Below are 15,189 nucleotides of genomic sequence, written 5' to 3' on the forward strand. Positions count from 1 at the left end.
GTGTCTCAGTAACATCAGGTGTCTCAGTAACATCAGGTGTCTCAGTAACATCAGTAACATCAGGTGTCTCAGCAACATCAGGTGACTCAGAAACATCAGGTGTCTCATCAACATCAGGTGTCTCAGCAACATCAGGTGTCTCAGTAACATCATGTGTCTCAGTAACATCAGTAACATCGGGTGTCTCAGCAACATCAGGTGTCTCAGTAACATCAGGTTCCTCAGTAACATCAGGTGTCTCAGTAACATCAGGTGTCTCATCAACATCAGGTGTCTCAGTAACATCAGGTGCCTCAGTAACATCAGGTGTCTCAGTAACATCAGGTGTCTCAGTAACATAAGGTGTCTCAGTAACATCAGGTGTCTCAGTAACATCAGTAACATCAGGTGTCTCAGTAACATCAGGTGTCTCAGTAACATCAGGTGCCTCAGTAACATCAGGTGTCTCAGAAACATCAGGTGTCTCAGTAACATCAGTTGTCTCAGTAACATCAGGTGTGTCAGCAACATCAGGTGTCTCAGCAACATCAGATGTCTCAGTAACATCAGGTGTCTCAGCAACATCAGTTGTCTCAGAAACATCAGGTGTGTCAGCAACATCAGGTGTCTCAGCAACATCAGGTGTCTCAGTAACATCAGGTGTCTCAGCAACATCAGGTGTCTCAGTAACATCAGGTGTCTCAGAAACATCAGGTGTCTCAGTAACATCAGGTGTCTCAGCAACATCAGGTGTCTCAGTAACATCAGTAACATCAGGTGTCTCAGTAACATCAGGTGCCTCATTAACATCAGGTGTCTCAGCAACATCAGGTGTCTCAGTAACATCAGGTGTCTCAGTAACATCAGGTGTCTCAGCAACATCAGGTGTCTCAGTAACATCAGCTGTCTCAGCAACATCAGGTGTCTCAGTAACATCAGGTGTCTCAGCAAAAGCAGGTGTCTCAGTAACATCAGGTGTCTCAGTAACATCTTGTGTCTCAGTAACATCAGGTGTCTCAGTAACATCAGTAACATCAGGTGTCTCAGCAACATCAGGTCTCTCAGAAACATCAGGTGTCTCAGCAACATCAGGTGTCTCAGTAACATCAGGTGTCTCAGTAACATCAGGTGTCTCAGTCACATCAGTAACATCGGGTGTCTCAGCAACATCAGGTGTCTCAGTAACATCAGGTTCCTCAGTAACATCAGTTGTCTCAGCAACATCAGGTTCCTCAGTAACATCAGGTGTCTCAGTAACAACAGGTGTCTCAGCAACATCAGGTGTCTCAGTAACATCAGGTGCCTCAGTAACATCAGGTGTCTCAGTAACATCAGGTGTCTCAGCAACATCAGGTGTCTCAGAAACATAAGGTGCCTCAGCAACATCAGGTGTCTCAGTAACATCAGGTGTCTCAGTAACATCAGGTGTCTCAGTAACATCAGTAACATCGGGTGTCTCAGCAACATCAGGTGTCTCAGTAACATCAGGTTCCTCAGTAACATCAGTTGTCTCAGCAACATCAGGTGTCTCAGTAACATCAGGTGTCTCAGAAACATCTGGTGTCTCAGTAACATCAGGTGTCTCAGCAACATCAGGTGTCTCAGTAACATCAGTAACATCAGGTGTCTCAGTAACATCAGGTGCCTCAGTAACATCAGGTGTCTCAGCAACATCAGGTGTCTCAGTAACATCAGGTGTCTCAGTAACATCAGGTGTCTCAGCAACATCAGGTGTCTCAGTAACATCAGGTGTCTCAGCAACATCAGGTGTCTCAGCAACATCAGGTGTCTCAGTAACATCAGGTGTCTCAGTAACATCAGGTGTCTCAGTAACATCAGGTGTCTCAGTAACATCAGTAATATCAGGTGTCTAGGCAACATCAGGTGTCTCAGCAACATCAGGTGTCTCAGTAACATCAGGTGTCTCAGTAACATCAGTAACATCAGGTGTCTCAGCAACATCAGGTGCCTCAGTAACATCAGGTGTCTCCGTAACATCAGGTGTCTCAGTAACATCAGGTGTCTCAGCAACATCAGGTGTCTCAGTAACATCAGGTGTCTCAGTAACATCAGGTGTCTCAGTAACATCAGTAACATCAGGTGTCTCAGTAACATCAGGTGTCTCAGTAACATCAAGTGTCTCAGTAACATCAGGTGTCTCAGTAACATCAGGTGTCTCAGCAACATCAGGTGTCTCAGTAACATCAGGTGTCTCAGCAACATCAGGTGTCTCAGTAACATCAGGTGTCACAGCAAAAGCAGGTGTATCAGTAACATCAGGTGTCTCAGTAACATCAGGTGTCTCAGTAACATCAGGTGTCTCAGTAACATCAGTAACATCAGGTGTCTCAGCAACATCAGGTGTCTCAGAAACATCAGGTGTCTCATCAACATCAGGTGTCTCAGCAACATCAGGTGTCTCAGTAACATCAGGTGTCTCAGTAACATCAGGTGTCTCAGTAACATCAGTAACATCGGGTGTCTCAGCAACATCAGGTGTCTCAGTAACATCAGGTTCCTCAGTAACATCAGGTGTCTCAGAAACATCAGGTGTCTCATCAACATCAGGTGTCTCAGCAACATCAGGTGTCTCAGTAACATCAGGTGTCTCAGCAACATCAGGTGTCTCAGTAACATCAGCTGTCTCAGCAACATCAGGTGTCTCAGTAACATCAGGTGTCTCAGTAACATCAGGTGTCTCAGTAACATCAGGTGTCTCAGTAACATCAGGTGTCTCAGTAACATCAGTAACATCATCTTTCTCAGCAACATCAGGTGTCTCAGTAACATCAGGTTCCTCAGTAACATCAGGTGTCTCAGTAACAACAGGTGTCTCAGCAACATCAGGTGTCTCAGTAACATCAGGTGCCTCAGTAACATCAGGTGTCTCAGTAACATCAGGTGTCTCAGCAACATCAGGTGTCTCAGAAACATAAGGTGTCTCAGCAACATCAGGTGTCTCAGTAACATCAGGTGTCTCAGTAACATCAGGTGTCTCAGTAACATCAGTAACATCGGGTGTCTCAGCAACATCAGGTGTCTCAGTAACATCAGGTTCCTCAGTAACATCAGTTGTCTCAGCAACATCAGGTGTCTCAGTAACATCAGGTGTCTCAGAAACATCAGGTGTCTCAGTAACATCAGGTGTCTCAGCAACATCAGGTGTCTCAGTAACATCAGTAACATCAGGTGTCTCAGTAACATCAGGTGCCTCAGTAACATCAGGTGTCTCAGTAACATCAGGTGTCTCAGCAACATCAGGTGTCTCAGAAACATAAGGTGTCTCAGCAACATCAGGTGTCTCAGTAACATCAGGTGTCTCAGTAACATCAGGTGTCTCAGTAACATCAGTAACATCGGGTGTCTCAGCAACGTCAGGTGTCTCAGTAACATCAGGTTCCTCAGTAACATCAGTTGTCTCAGCAACATCAGGTGTCTCAGTAACATCAGGTGTCTCAGAAACATCAGGTGTCTCAGTAACATCAGGTGTCTCAGCAACATCAGGTGTCTCAGTAACATCAGTAACATCAGGTGTCTCAGTAACATCAGGTGCCTCAGTAACATCAGGTGTCTCAGCAACATCAGGTGTCTCAGTAACATCAGGTGTCTCAGTAACATCAGGTGTCTCAGCAACATCAGGTGTCTCAGTAACATCAGGTGTCTCAGCAACATCAGGTGTCTCAGTAACATCAGGTGTCTCAGTAACATCAGGTGTCTCAGTAACATCAGGTGTCTCAGTAACATCAGGTGTCTCAGTAACATCAGTAACATCAGGTGTCTCAGTAACATCAGGTGTCTCAGTAACATCAGGTGCCTCAGTAACATCAGGTGTCTCAGAAACATCAGGTGTATCAGTAACATCAGTTGTCTCAGTAACATCAGGTGTGTCAGGAACATCAGGTGTCTCAGCAACATCAGATGTCTCAGTAACATCAGGTGTCTCAGCAACATCAGTTGTCTCAGAAACATCAGGTGTGTCAGCAACATCAGGTGTCTCAGCAACATCAGGTGTCTCAGTAACATCAGGTGTCTCAGCAACATCAGGTGTCTCAGTAACATCAGGTGTCTCAGAAACATCAGGTGTCTCAGTAACATCAGGTGTCTCAGCAACATCAGGTGTCTCAGTAACATCAGTAACATCAGGTGTCTCAGTAACATCAGGTGCCTCAGTAACATCAGGTGTCTCAGCAACGTCAGGTGTCTCAGTAACATCAGGTGTCTCAGTAACATCAGGTGTCTCAGCAACATCAGGTGTCTCAGTAACATCAGCTGTCTCAGCAACATCAGGTGTCTCAGTAACATCAGGTGTCTCAGCAAAAGCAGGTGTCTCAGTAACATCAGGTGTCTCAGTAACATCAGGTGTCTCAGTAACATCAGGTGTCTCAGTAACATCAGTAACATCAGGTGTCTCAGCAACATCAGGTCTCTCAGAAACATCAGGTGTCTCAGCAACATCAGGTGTCTCAGTAACATCAGGTGCCTCAGTAACATCAGGTGTCTCAGCAACATCAGGTGTCTCAGTAACATCAGGTGTCTCAGTAACATCAGGTGTCTCAGCAACATCAGGTGCCTCAGTAACATCAGCTGTCTCAGCAACATCAGGTGTCTCAGTAACATCAGGTGTCTCAGCAAAAGCAGGTGTCTCAGTAACATCAGGTGTCTCAGTAACATCAGGTGTCTCAGTAACATCAGGTGTCTCAGTAACATCAGTAACATCAGGTGTCTCAGCAACATCAGGTGTCTCAGTAACATCAGGTTCCTCAGTAACATCAGGTGTCTCAGTAACAACAGGTGTCTCAGCAACATCAGGTGTCTCAGTAACATCAGGTGCCTCAGTAACATCAGGTGTCTCAGTAACATCAGGTGTCTCAGCAACATCAGGTGTCTCAGAAACATAAGGTGTCTCAGCAACATCAGGTGTCTCAGTAACATCAGGTGTCTCAGTAACATCAGGTGTCTCAGTAACATCAGTAACATCGGGTGTCTCAGCAACATCAGGTGTCTCAGTAACATCAGGTTCCTCAGTAACATCAGTTGTCTCAGCAACATCAGGTGTCTCAGTAACATCAGGTGTCTCAGCAAAAGCAGGTGTCTCAGTAACATCAGGTGTCTCAGTAACATCAGGTGTCTCAGTAACATCAGGTGTCTCAGTAACATCAGTAACATCAGGTGTCTCAGCAACATCAGGTGTCTCAGTAACATCAGGTTCCTCAGTAACATCAGGTGTCTCAGTAACAACAGGTGTCTCAGCAACATCAGGTGTCTCAGTAACATCAGGTGCCTCAGTAACATCAGGTGTCTCAGTAACATCAGGTGTCTCAGCAACATCAGGTGTCTCAGAAACATAAGGTGTCTCAGCAACATCAGGTGTCTCAGTAACATCAGGTGTCTCAGTAACATCAGGTGTCTCAGTAACATCAGTAACATCGGGTGTCTCAGCAACATCAGGTGTCTCAGTAACATCAGGTTCCTCAGTAACATCAGTTGTCTCAGCAACATCAGGTGTCTCAGTAACATCAGGTGTCTCAGCAAAAGCAGGTGTCTCAGTAACATCAGGTGTCTCAGTAACATCAGGTGTCTCAGTAACATCAGGTGTCTCAGTAACATCAGTAACATCAGGTGTCTCAGCAACATCAGGTGTCTCAGTAACATCAGGTTCCTCAGTAACATCAGGTGTCTCAGTAACAACAGGTGTCTCAGCAACATCAGGTGTCTCAGTAACATCAGGTGCCTCAGTAACATCAGGTGTCTCAGTAACATCAGGTGTCTCAGCAACATCAGGTGTCTCAGAAACATAAGGTGTCTCAGCAACATCAGGTGTCTCAGTAACATCAGGTGTCTCAGTAACATCAGGTGTCTCAGTAACATCAGTAACATCGGGTGTCTCAGCAACATCAGGTGTCTCAGTAACATCAGGTTCCTCAGTAACATCAGTTGTCTCAGCAACATCAGGTGTCTCAGTAACATCAGGTGTCTCAGCAAAAGCAGGTGTCTCAGTAACATCAGGTGTCTCAGTAACATCAGGTGTCTCAGTAACATCAGGTGTCTCAGTAACATCAGTAACATCAGGTGTCTCAGCAACATCAGGTGTCTCAGTAACATCAGGTTCCTCAGTAACATCAGGTGTCTCAGTAACAACAGGTGTCTCAGCAACATCAGGTGTCTCAGTAACATCAGGTGCCTCAGTAACATCAGGTGTCTCAGTAACATCAGGTGTCTCAGCAACATCAGGTGTCTCAGAAACATAAGGTGTCTCAGCAACATCAGGTGTCTCAGTAACATCAGGTGTCTCAGTAACATCAGTAACATCGGGTGTCTCAGCAACATCAGGTGTCTCAGTAACATCAGGTTCCTCAGTAACATCAGTTGTCTCAGCAACATCAGGTGTCTCAGTAACATCAGGTGTCTCAGCAAAAGCAGGTGTCTCAGTAACATCAGGTGTCTCAGTAACATCAGGTGTCTCAGTAACATCAGTAACATCAGGTGTCTCAGCAACATCAGGTGTCTCAGTAACATCAGGTTCCTCAGTAACATCAGGTGTCTCAGTAACAACAGGTGTCTCAGCAACATCAGGTGTCTCAGTAACATCAGGTGCCTCAGTAACATCAGGTGTCTCAGTAACATCAGGTGTCTCAGCAACATCAGGTGTCTCAGAAACATAAGGTGTCTCAGCAACATCAGGTGTCTCAGTAACATCAGGTGTCTCAGTAACATCAGGTGTCTCAGTAACATCAGTAACATCGGGTGTCTCAGCAACATCAGGTGTCTCAGTAACATCAGGTTCCTCAGTAACATCAGTTGTCTCAGCAACATCAGGTGTCTCAGTAACATCAGGTGTCTCAGAAACATCAGGTGTCTCAGTAACATCAGGTGTCTCAGCAACATCAGGTGTCTCAGTAACATCAGTAACATCAGGTGTCTCAGTAACATCAGGTGCCTCAGTAACATCAGGTGTCTCAGTAACATCAGGTGTCTCAGCAACATCAGGTGTCTCAGAAACATAAGGTGTCTCAGCAACATCAGGTGTCTCAGTAACATCAGGTGTCTCAGTAACATCAGGTGTCTCAGTAACATCAGTAACATCGGGTGTCTCAGCAACATCAGGTGTCTCAGTAACATCAGGTTCCTCAGTAACATCAGTTGTCTCAGCAACATCAGGTGTCTCAGTAACATCAGGTGTCTCAGAAACATCTGGTGTCTCAGTAACATCAGGTGTCTCAGCAACATCAGGTGTCTCAGTAACATCAGTAACATCAGGTGTCTCAGTAACATCAGGTGCCTCAGTAACATCAGGTGTCTCAGCAACATCAGGTGTCTCAGCAACATCAGGTGTCTCAGTAACATCAGGTGTCTCAGTAACATCAGGTGTCTCAGTAACATCAGGTGTCTCAGTAACATCAGGTGTCTCAGTAACATCAGTAATATCAGGTGTCTAGGCAACATCAGGTGTCTCAGCAACATCAGGTGTCTCAGTAACATCAGGTGTCTCAGTAACATCAGTAACATCAGGTGTCTCAGCAACATCAGGTGCCTCAGTAACATCAGGTGTCTCCGTAACATCAGGTGTCTCAGTAACATCAGGTGTCTCAGCAACATCAGGTGTCTCAGTAACATCAGGTGTCTCAGTAACATCAGGTGTCTCAGTAACATCAGTAACATCAGGTGTCTCAGTAACATCAGGTGTCTCAGTAACATCAAGTGTCTCAGTAACATCAGGTGTCTCAGTAACATCAGGTGTCTCAGCAACATCAGGTGTCTCAGTAACATCAGGTGTCTCAGCAACATCAGGTGTCTCAGTAACATCAGGTGTCACAGCAAAAGCAGGTGTATCAGTAACATCAGGTGTCTCAGTAACATCAGGTGTCTCAGTAACATCAGGTGTCTCAGTAACATCAGTAACATCAGGTGTCTCAGCAACATCAGGTGTCTCAGAAACATCAGGTGTCTCATCAACATCAGGTGTCTCAGCAACATCAGGTGTCTCAGTAACATCAGGTGTCTCAGTAACATCAGGTGTCTCAGTAACATCAGTAACATCGGGTGTCTCAGCAACATCAGGTGTCTCAGTAACATCAGGTTCCTCAGTAACATCAGGTGTCTCAGAAACATCAGGTGTCTCATCAACATCAGGTGTCTCAGCAACATCAGGTGTCTCAGTAACATCAGGTGTCTCAGCAACATCAGGTGTCTCAGTAACATCAGCTGTCTCAGCAACATCAGGTGTCTCAGTAACATCAGGTGTCTCAGCAAAAGCAGGTGTCTCAGTAACATCAGGTGTCTCAGTAACATCAGGTGTCTCAGTAACATCAGGTGTCTCAGTAACATCAGTAACATCAGGTTTCTCAGCAACATCAGGTGTCTCAGTAACATCAGGTTCCTCAGTAACATCAGGTGTCTCAGTAACAACAGGTGTCTCAGCAACATCAGGTGTCTCAGTAACATCAGGTGCCTCAGTAACATCAGGTGTCTCAGTAACATCAGGTGTCTCAGCAACATCAGGTGTCTCAGAAACATAAGGTGTCTCAGCAACATCAGGTGTCTCAGTAACATCAGGTGTCTCAGTAACATCAGGTGTCTCAGTAACATCAGTAACATCGGGTGTCTCAGCAACATCAGGTGTCTCAGTAACATCAGGTTCCTCAGTAACATCAGTTGTCTCAGCAACATCAGGTGTCTCAGTAACATCAGGTGTCTCAGAAACATCAGGTGTCTCAGTAACATCAGGTGTCTCAGCAACATCAGGTGTCTCAGTAACATCAGTAACATCAGGTGTCTCAGTAACATCAGGTGCCTCAGTAACATCAGGTGTCTCAGTAACATCAGGTGTCTCAGCAACATCAGGTGTCTCAGAAACATAAGGTGTCTCAGCAACATCAGGTGTCTCAGTAACATCAGGTGTCTCAGTAACATCAGGTGTCTCAGTAACATCAGTAACATCGGGTGTCTCAGCAACATCAGGTGTCTCAGTAACATCAGGTTCCTCAGTAACATCAGTTGTCTCAGCAACATCAGGTGTCTCAGTAACATCAGGTGTCTCAGAAACATCAGGTGTCTCAGTAACATCAGGTGTCTCAGCAACATCAGGTGTCTCAGTAACATCAGTAACATCAGGTGTCTCAGTAACATCAGGTGCCTCAGTAACATCAGGTGTCTCAGCAACATCAGGTGTCTCAGTAACATCAGGTGTCTCAGTAACATCAGGTGTCTCAGCAACATCAGGTGTCTCAGTAACATCAGGTGTCTCAGCAACATCAGGTGTCTCAGCAACATCAGGTGTCTCAGTAACATCAGGTGTCTCAGTAACATCAGGTGTCTCAGTAACATCAGGTGTCTCAGTAACATCAGGTGTCTCAGCAACATCAGGTGTCTCAGTAACATCAGCTGTCTCAGCAACATCAGGTGTCTCAGTAACATCAGGTGTCTCAGCAAAAGCAGGTGTCTCAGTAACATCAGGTGTCTCAGTAACATCAGGTGTCTCAGTAACATCAGGTGTCTCAGTAACATCAGTAACATCAGGTGTCTCAGCAACATCAGGTCTCTCAGAAACATCAGGTGTCTCAGCAACATCAGGTGTCTCAGTAACATCAGGTGCCTCAGTAACATCAGGTGTCTCAGCAACATCAGGTGTCTCAGTAACATCAGGTGTCTCAGTAACATCAGGTGTCTCAGCAACATCAGGTGTCTCAGTAACATCAGCTGTCTCAGCAACATCAGGTGTCTCAGTAACATCAGGTGTCTCAGCAAAAGCAGGTGTCTCAGTAACATCAGGTGTCTCAGTAACATCAGGTGTCTCAGTAACATCAGGTGTCTCAGTAACATCAGTAACATCAGGTGTCTCAGCAACATCAGGTGTCTCAGTAACATCAGGTTCCTCAGTAACATCAGGTGTCTCAGTAACAACAGGTGTCTCAGCAACATCAGGTGTCTCAGTAACATCAGGTGCCTCAGTAACATCAGGTGTCTCAGTAACATCAGGTGTCTCAGCAACATCAGGTGTCTCAGAAACATAAGGTGTCTCAGCAACATCAGGTGTCTCAGTAACATCAGGTGTCTCAGTAACATCAGGTGTCTCAGTAACATCAGTAACATCGGGTGTCTCAGCAACATCAGGTGTCTCAGTAACATCAGGTTCCTCAGTAACATCAGTTGTCTCAGCAACATCAGGTGTCTCAGTAACATCAGGTGTCTCAGAAACATCAGGTGTCTCAGTAACATCAGGTGTCTCAGCAACATCAGGTGTCTCAGTAACATCAGTAACATCAGGTGTCTCAGTAACATCAGGTGCCTCAGTAACATCAGGTGTCTCAGTAACATCAGGTGTCTCAGCAACATCAGGTGTCTCAGAAACATAAGGTGTCTCAGCAACATCAGGTGTCTCAGTAACATCAGGTGTCTCAGTAACATCAGTAACATCGGGTGTCTCAGCAACATCAGGTGTCTCAGTAACATCAGGTTCCTCAGTAACATCAGTTGTCTCAGCAACATCAGGTGTCTCAGTAACATCAGGTGTCTCAGAAACATCTGGTGTCTCAGTAACATCAGGTGTCTCAGCAACATCAGGTGTCTCAGTAACATCAGTAACATCAGGTGTCTCAGTAACATCAGGTGCCTCAGTAACATCAGGTGTCTCAGCAACATCAGGTGTCTCAGTAACATCAGGTGTCTCAGTAACATCAGGTGTCTCAGCAACATCAGGTGTCTCAGTAACATCAGGTGTCTCAGCAACATCAGGTGTCTCAGCAACATCAGGTGTCTCAGTAACATCAGGTGTCTCAGTAACATCAGGTGTCTCAGTAACATCAGGTGTCTCAGTAACATCAGGTGTCTCAGTAACATCAGTAATATCAGGTGTCTAGGCAACATCAGGTGTCTCAGCAACATCAGGTGTCTCAGTAACATCAGGTGTCTCAGTAACATCAGTAACATCAGGTGTCTCAGCAACATCAGGTGCCTCAGTAACATCAGGTGTCTCCGTAACATCAGGTGTCTCAGTAACATCAGGTGTCTCAGCAACATCAGGTGTCTCAGTAACATCAGGTGTCTCAGTAACATCAGGTGTCTCAGTAACATCAGTAACATCAGGTGTCTCAGTAACATCAGGTGTCTCAGTAACATCAAGTGTCTCAGTAACATCAGGTGTCTCAGTAACATCAGGTGTCTCAGCAACATCAGGTGTCTCAGTAGCATCAGGTGTCTCAGCAACATCAGGTGTCTCAGTAACATCAGGTGTCACAGCAAAAGCAGGTGTATCAGTAACATCAGGTGTCTCAGTAACATCAGGTGTCTCAGTAACATCATGTGTCTCAGTAACATCAGTAACATCAGGTGTCTCAGCAACATCAGGTGTCTCAGAAACATCAGGTGTCTCATCAACATCAGGTGTCTCAGCAACATCAGGTGTCTCAGTAACATCAGGTGTCTCAGTAACATCAGGTGTCTCAGTAACATCAGTAACATCGGGTGTCTCAGCAACATCAGGTGTCTCAGTAACATCAGGTTCCTCAGTAACATCAGGTGTCTCAGTAACATCAGGTGTCTCATCAACATCAGGTGTCTCAGTAACATCAGGTGCCTCAGTAACATCAGTTGTCTCAGTAACATCAGGTGTCTCAGTAACATAAGGTGTCTCAGTAACATCAGGTGTCTCAGTAACATCAGCAACATCAGGTGTCTCAGTAACATCAGGTGTCTCAGTAACATCAGGTGCCTCATTAACATCAGGTGTCTCAGAAACATCAGGTGTATCAGTAACATCAGTTGTCTCAGTAACATCAGGTGTGTCAGCAACATCAGGTGTCTCAGCAACATCAGATGTCTCAGTAACATCAGGTGTCTCAGCAACATCAGTTTTCTCAGAAACATCAGGTGTGTCAGCAACATCAGGTGTCTCAGCAACATCAGGTGTCTCAGTAACATCAGGTGTCTCAGCAACATCAGGTGTCTCAGTAACATCAGGTGTCTCAGAAACATCAGGTGTCTCAGTAACATCAGGTGTCTCAGTAACATCAGTAACATCAGGTGTCTCAGCAACATCAGGTGCCTCAGTAACATCAGGTGTCTCAGTAACATCAGTAACATCAGGTGTCTCAGCAACATCAGGTGTCTCAGCAACATCAGGTGTCTCAGTAACATCAGGTGTCTCAGTAACATCAGTAACATCAGGTGTCTCAGCAACATCAGGTGCCTCAGTAACATCAGGTGTCTCCGTAACATCAGGTGTCTCAGTAACATCAGGTGTCTCAGCAACATCAGGTGTCTCAGTAACATCAGGTGTCTCAGTAACATCAGGTGTCTCAGTAACATCAGTAACATCAGGTGTCTCAGTAACATCAGGTGTCTCAGTAACATCAAGTGTCTCAGTAACATCAGGTGTCTCAGTAACATCAGGTGTCTCAGCAACATCAGGTGTCTCAGTAACATCAGGTGTCTCAGCAACATCAGGTGTCTCAGTAACATCAGGTGTCACAGCAAAAGCAGGTGTATCAATAACATCAGGTGTCTCAGTAACATCAGGTGTCTCAGTAACATCAGGTGTCTCAGTAACATCAGTAACATCAGGTGTCTCAGCAACATCAGGTGTCTCAGAAACATCAGGTGTCTCATCAACATCAGGTGTCTCAGCAACATCAGGTGTCTCAGTAACATCAGGTGTCTCAGTAACATCAGGTGTCTCAGTAACATCAGTAACATCGGGTGTCTCAGCAACATCAGGTGTCTCAGTAACATCAGGTTCCTCAGTAACATCAGGTGTCTCAGTAACATCAGGTGTCTCATCAACATCAGGTGTCTCAGTAACATCAGGTGCCTCAGTAACATCAGTTGTCTCAGTAACATCAGGTGTCTCAGTAACATAAGGTGTCTCAGTAACATCAGGTGTCTCAGTAACATCAGTAACGTCAGGTGTCTCAGTAACATCAGGTGTCTCAGTAACATCAGGTGCCTCAGTAACATCAGGTGTCTCAGAAACATCAGGTGTATCAGTAACATCAGTTGTCTCAGTAACATCAGGTGTGTCAGCAACATCAGGTGTCTCAGCAACAGCAGATGTCTCAGTAACATCAGGTGTCTCAGCAACATCAGTTGTCTCAGAAACATCAGGTGTGTCAGCAACATCAGGTGTCTCAGCAACATCAGGTGTCTCAGTAACATCAGGTGTCTCAGTAACATCAGGTGTCTCAGCAACATCAGGTGTCTCAGAAACATAAGGTGTCTCAGCAACATCAGGTGTCTCAGTAACATCAGGTGTCTCAGTAACATCAGGTGTCTCAGTAACATCAGTAACATCGGGTGTCTCAGCAACATCAGGTGTCTCAGTAACATCAGGTTCCTCAGTAACATCAGTTGTCTCAGCAACATCAGGTGTCTCAGTAACATCAGGTGTCTCAGAAACATCAGGTGTCTCAGTAACATCAGGTGTCTCAGCAACATCAGGTGTCTCAGTAACATCAGTAACATCAGGTGTCTCAGTAACATCAGGTGCCTCAGTAACATCAGGTGTCTCAGCAACATCAGGTGTCTCAGTAACATCAGGTGTCTCAGTAACATCAGGTGTCTCAGCAACATCAGGTGTCTCAGTAACATCAGGTGTCTCAGCAACATCAGGTGTCTCAGCAACATCAGGTGTCTCAGTAACATCAGGTGTCTCAGTAACATCAGGTGTCTCAGCAACATCAGGTGTCTCAGTAACATCAGCTGTCTCAGCAACATCAGGTGTCTCAGTAACATCAGGTGTCTCAGCAAAAGCAGGTGTCTCAGTAACATCAGGTGTCTCAGTAACATCAGGTGTCTCAGTAACATCAGGTGTCTCAGTAACATCAGTAACATCAGGTGTCTCAGCAACATCAGGTCTCTCAGAAACATCAGGTGTCTCAGCAACATCAGGTGTCTCAGTAACATCAGGTGCCTCAGTAACATCAGGTGTCTCAGCAACATCAGGTGTCTCAGTAACATCAGGTGTCTCAGTAACATCAGGTGTCTCAGCAACATCAGGTGTCTCAGTAACATCAGCTGTCTCAGCAACATCAGGTGTCTCAGTAACATCAGGTGTCTCAGCAAAAGCAGGTGTCTCAGTAACATCAGGTGTCTCAGTAACATCAGGTGTCTCAGTAACATCAGGTGTCTCAGTAACATCAGTAACATCAGGTGTCTCAGCAACATCAGGTGTCTCAGTAACATCAGGTTCCTCAGTAACATCAGGTGTCTCAGTAACAACAGGTGTCTCAGCAACATCAGGTGTCTCAGTAACATCAGGTGCCTCAGTAACATCAGGTGTCTCAGTAACATCAGGTGTCTCAGCAACATCAGGTGTCTCAGAAACATAAGGTGTCTCAGCAACATCAGGTGTCTCAGTAACATCAGGTGTCTCAGTAACATCAGGTGTCTCAGTAACATCAGTAACATCGGGTGTCTCAGCAACATCAGGTGTCTCAGTAACATCAGGTTCCTCAGTAACATCAGTTGTCTCAGCAACATCAGGTGTCTCAGTAACATCAGGTGTCTCAGAAACATCAGGTGTCTCAGTAACATCAGGTGTCTCAGCAACATCAGGTGTCTCAGTAACATCAGTAACATCAGGTGTCTCAGTAACATCAGGTGCCTCAGTAACATCAGGTGTCTCAGTAACATCAGGTGTCTCAGCAACATCAGGTGTCTCAGAAACATAAGGTGTCTCAGCAACATCAGGTGTCTCAGTAACATCAGGTGTCTCAGTAACATCAGTAACATCGGGTGTCTCAGCAACATCAGGTGTCTCAGTAACATCAGGTTCCTCAGTAACATCAGTTGTCTCAGCAACATCAGGTGTCTCAGTAACATCAGGTGTCTCAGAAACATCTGGTGTCTCAGTAACATCAGGTGTCTCAGCAACATCAGGTGTCTCAGTAACATCAGTAACATCAGGTGTCTCAGTAACATCAGGTGCCTCAGTAACATCAGGTGTCTCAGCAACATCAGGTGTCTCAGTAACATCAGGTGTCTCAGTAACATCAGGTGTCTCAGCAACATCAGGTGTCTCAGTAACATCAGGTGTCTCAGCAACATCAGGTGTCTCAGCAACATCAGGTGTCTCAGTAACATCAGGTGTCTCAGTAACATCAGGTGTCTCAGTAACATCAGGTGTCTCAGTAACATCAGGTGTCTCAGTAACATCAGTAATATCAGGTGTCTAGGCAACATCAGGTGTCTCAGCAACATCAGGTGTCTCAGTAACAT

The sequence above is a fragment of the Salmo salar genome, chromosome ssa09 (genome assembly GCF_905237065.1).
Source record: "Salmo salar chromosome ssa09, Ssal_v3.1, whole genome shotgun sequence".
NCBI lineage: Eukaryota > Metazoa > Chordata > Actinopteri > Salmoniformes > Salmonidae > Salmo > Salmo salar.